Genomic DNA, 5,255 nt, shown 5'->3' with positions numbered 1-5,255 from the left:
GCGAATGATCGCTCCTCCGCTTTTCAGCTCACGAACTTCGTGCACTTGGACTCCGAGCTTGGGCACGACATCTTTCCTCACTCGCTCGACAATTTGCTTTCCCGTCTCCCCCGGGTTCGTGCTCTTAATGAGAGCCGACCAAGTCTCGCGCGGCTTCGCGATCGGCGGGGCGACAGCGCTCGGTGCCGGCAAGCCTGGGTAGGCTGCCGCATACGCAGCGGTGGGAGCAGCAGAATTGGCAACGTGGGCAGCGGCAGCGGGTCTCTGTGGAGGCGGCATACGTGCCGTCTCCTCCAGGCGCACCTTGTCCCCAGCCAGAGCCATAACCAGCTCGTCGTACCTGTTGGTAGCGATGAAAACTGCCATGGCGGCCTCCGGGGTCATGCCTCCCTTGAGGACTGCCTCGTTCACGCTCATCCTTATCGATGACAGCTCCGCAGCAACCGCCGAAAATCCAGCCGCAACAATGCCAGTTGCCTGGCATGTGGCAGCGGTGGTGGCGGCGGTGGTGGCGGCGACAGTGGTAGTGGCAGCAGTGGTGGCGGCAGCGTTGTTGGCGGTGGTATCAGCGATGGCAGCGGCAGCGGCAGCGACAGCGGCAGAGGGTTCTGCTGTGGCTTGCACTTCCATAAAGGGGAGCGACGGTGGCGGCGACCTGACTGCTGTGATCGGCAACTCTCCCGTCACCCCAATCCCCAGCCCGATCTTCTTCGCTCCACCCTTTGCCGCATTTGACCTCGGCCGTACCCGCCTACGGGCGGGGACACTCGACGACGAGCTCGCCCCAACGCTAGCCAGGCTAGCGTCGCTGGCGTCGGCCTCAGTGTCCACCTCCTTACTCTGGCTCCCTCTACCGGTTCTCTCAAGACACTCAAGCTTAGCGGAGACACGAACCAATAAACACAGCTATCTAAGTTCCAAGCCAAGCTTCGAAAGAAGCTCGACTTGAAAGCTCCGAAAGCACCAGAGGAACCCCAAGCTTCGAGCCAAAGCGTCCAACGAAAGCTTCGAACGGAAGCTTCGAACTCGAACCTGTGTTCGAGCTATACGCACCTGTTGTCAAGCTAAAGCCGCACGTGGCTTTTTCAGAGCCGAATTAGCAAATTTTCAATTTGCCAATTGCGACACTGTTTGAGCACCAAATTAACACGTAATTTAACTGCACAAAAGCAACGAACACTCGCGACAATATATGAACGCTTTCCACACGGGAAAATTACTCAATTACTATTAAAGCCGACGGTAAAAACACGTCTGCTTCCAGTAGCAGTCAGAGAGCAACTGAGTAGATAGGGACAGTAGGAATCTCGTTAATCCATTCATGCGCGTCACTAATTAGATGACGAGGCATTTGGCTATTTTTTTTTTTTACCGCTGAGGATGGGAAATCTTCATAGATACTATTAAGGGCCAAACCGTAATAGCATGCACGATTCGTGGTTTCACTTCAACAAGTCCTTCATCACGCCTACGTACTAAAACCCACCTCAAGTTTTACATCTGCGATGTTTATACCTAATTTTACATTATGCCTAGGTAGCAAGCGTCTTCTTTCCAACATAGTGTTTCAGCTAGGTCCAGTCTCGAGAGTAACCTGCGAGGTACATGAACTGCCTAAAGCAGTATAATCCGCCTATCACTACTCTGGCACTAATGACATTGCTGTCGTCAGTTGCTAGGAGATTGTTTGTAATCAGTCCTTTGACAGATTGATTACTCCAGATCCCCCGCCAGTTTAATGTCGCGGAAAGGACCTCGACAGCGCCAGACACATTGAAATTTCGCCGCACTGCAGTAATAACGTCAGGTCTTTTATATCTCTCAACCTTGCGCAGGTGCGCTTGGTCGAGGGACAGTCCATCTGTTACTATCTGCGCATCAATCACGAAAGCGTGATTTTGTCGGATTGCCACCAAGTCAGGTTTACTTACCGCGGATTCGCCCTGCAAATTCGGCTCGACGTGTACTGTATGGCCCTTTTCCTCAAAAATCCTCTTAAGGTTGTTGACCACACAGTTATGTCTTGCTACCCGCTTCCCATGCGTACGGTAGCAATTCTGCAGGATGTGGTTGTTTGTCTCGGGAGCATCACATCCCGCACGACATTGTCGATCCAGGTCATGCCTTCCCCTCGTGGTTCGAGACCTTGAAGGTAGGGCGTTTATTCGCAGTTTGATTCCGTTTCTGTAGTCTTTACCTGTTAGCAAACGCGTGGGCTGAAACACCCACCCGTGTTGCGGACGAAAGAGTCGCGCTTCACGTAGGCCGCTACCATCAACAGACATGTACAACTTGTCCGCCCAGTACGTTTCGATCGCTGTCCTCGATGTCAACTCAATTTCTCCAGCCAGAGTTCTGCCCCGGGCTTTATTCAGTTCGTCTTCCAAGAATGAGCTGGCCGCCTCGGATTGTACGAGATGCGGCCACTTAATACCGCTCAATCTTTTCATTCGTAGCTTTGGAGCTAAATAACGAACTGAATGCACCCCGAGACCCCCACACGTGTGAGGAGCATGGAAGAATGCAGTTGACACGTCCATAGGAAGTCCTAACCATTTTCTTATGAACGAACGTACCAGTATATCACACTTTCTCAGAACACCTATCATCACACTCTCAAGGGTTAGCTTGTGATAGAGTTGTGGGATAAGGACAGTTCTGAGGTCGATCAATTTCTGTTGAGGTTTTAGGGCGGACCTTGTCAATCTCAACAGCTTTGGACCGAGGTCTTCGGCTGGACTGTACCTGGTCCTCCCTTCCGCAGTGAAATGTATGCCTAAATACTTCCACTCGTCTGAGCGCTTCAGTGCTGGACACGGGCGCGAACCGATGCAGAAGCTCTGCGGTACGACCACAGTACACTTCTGTTTTGGTTGCCCCTTTATTCCAATTGTAAAACATTTGTCCGAGTTTAGGGTAAGCCCGACTGAAGATAAAAAGTCCACAGTCGTGTCCAACAATTTCTGAAGCCCCATTGGAGTTTCCGCAAATAGGACTAGATCATCTGCGAATGCTGCCGCGTTTGTTATGGCATTTCCGACTGTGGCACCAATCTCATTGGGGAAGGACCTAAGCAACCGATCAATGATCATGTTGAATATTATGGGAGATAGTGGGTCACCCTGCTTAACACCTCTTGCAGGGATGAATTCCTCTGATCTCCATCCATCTCCATTGAGCGTTGTGCCACAGACTTCGTACGAATTTTGTACGTAGTCGACAAAGTCTTTAGGGGCACCGTAAGCGGTTAAAGTATTAATAACCGCTCATGAGACACCGATTCAAATGCTTTGCTAATATCCAGTGTAGCGATATAGCATGATTTACAACGTTTATGGTGGTCCCTTAATATTAAGTCGACTATCGTCGTATTATCGGCACATCCGTCTGTTGGTAGGAACCCTCGCTGACGCGGGTCCCAGTCGACTGATAAGGTCAACCGGGAAGCCAGATGGTACCGTAATTGAACGAAAGTCTTGCGGTCGAGATGTTCGTACCTTCTTCGGGATGAACCATAGAATCAGGTTCATTATGCGTAGCATTATCCCGGATGGAATATTCCTGACAGTACTAGGAGAAATTCCATCTGGCCCTGGAGATTTCGCCAATGACACCTTGTGTAACCGTAGGTCTCTCAGTGTGATCGGAGACCATACCCTTTCAAGTGGTTGTTCCATCCGGAACTGGGTGTTTGTACCACTGTATGTTGGGCTTGGTTGTGTCATGACTTGTCTCCAAGAGGAAACCATGATGTTCTGGTTAGGCATAGTTGCTGTTTCCTCAGTTCCATCCAAAATGGCTTTTATGCATCGACCTTTGTGCTTGTCCCAGTTACGCTGTGTTTGAGCGTACTGCTGTCGCCTACCTTGTCTCCTGTTGCGTGGTCTCCGAAGAGGCCTTGCATGAATGTGGCGGTCATTCTGTTGAGGGAATATTTCCAAAAGGTAGGTAGACAAGCGCTGAAGAGTAGTTTCCTTGCCCGAAGTCTGCGCACCATCTACGATGGATTGTAGTACTTCAACTCTCCATTGGTCGTTGCACACTACGCGGGGGTACCCTTGTAGTGCTGCCAGGATTTCCCTGTTCGACAGTTCGGCTGGAGTGTTTCCGAGTGTTTCTGATGGTGGTACTGGGAGATCTCGCTCGCTTATACTAGGGCGGCGCTGTATGGTTTCAGATTCTAATGCTTCTGGGAAATGAGCAGCTGTCCCTAATAGCTGCTCTATTGTGGTCTTATATTTTTCCCTCTGTCGACTTTTTCTTTATTGCGTCGACGCTACGGTGAGTAAATACTTCCGCTAGCTTCTTATTTAGAAATCTTTCGCCATTTGCTACGAGTTCAATCTCTTTTCTCGCCATCATACTTAGCTCTTCCGCATTCCATTGTGCCTTTTTGTCAGTACGAAGACGAAGTATATCAAACTCGTCTTTGTGCCGACTCGACATGTGAACGCCAAGTCCGCCTTTCGTACGGCATGACTGTCCACATATCGTGCATTGGTAACCCCGTGTTTGGTTAACCTCTGCACTATGTTCGGATTGGGCCCCTAGGCTAGAAACCGTAGGGATTTGGGTCGTCAACGAATTTATCAATAATATCCGAGGCTCAATATTTACAACATTAGCACCAATCAAATGAACTATCCAAGGGGATGGCAACCCCAGGGACCGTTTCGCTGAAACAAGTTAGCCACTATTATTCCGAATAAATTCGAACTATTAGTGTTGACGGAAGATACCACGAGGAGGTCTTGAATCAACTTGATCTGATTTTAACGACTTACGAATTACGGAATAAATCCCCTTCTACGCTTATTATTCAGATCCACATCTCCCTTAAGAGAGTCATAGTTACTCCCGCCGTTGACCCGCGCTTACTTGAATTTCTTCACTTTGACATTCAGAGCACTGGGCAGAAATCACATTGTGTCAACACCCGCTAGGGCCATCACAATGCTTTGTTTTAATTAGACAGTCGGATTCCCCAAGTCCGTGCCAGTTCTGAATTGATTGTTAATTGATAATCGTTATAATTAATAAGAACTAAATGGTTTAACCCAACTAGTATTCTTAAAAATTGTAGCAAGAAAGTTCCACAATTGGCTACGTAACTAAACTATCCGGGGAACAAGTAACTACCATAAATGATAGAAACTCTATTTACCCAGAACGAGCACATAAACCATGTTATTGTTTCCCAATCAAGCCCGACTATCTCAATCTTCAGAGCCAATCCTTATCCCGAAGTTACGGAT

This window comes from Drosophila obscura, unplaced genomic scaffold (assembly GCF_018151105.1).
Source record: "Drosophila obscura isolate BZ-5 IFL unplaced genomic scaffold, ASM1815110v1 contig_57, whole genome shotgun sequence".
Lineage (NCBI taxonomy): Eukaryota > Metazoa > Arthropoda > Insecta > Diptera > Drosophilidae > Drosophila > Drosophila obscura.
Note: the sequence above shows the minus strand (reverse complement) of the source record.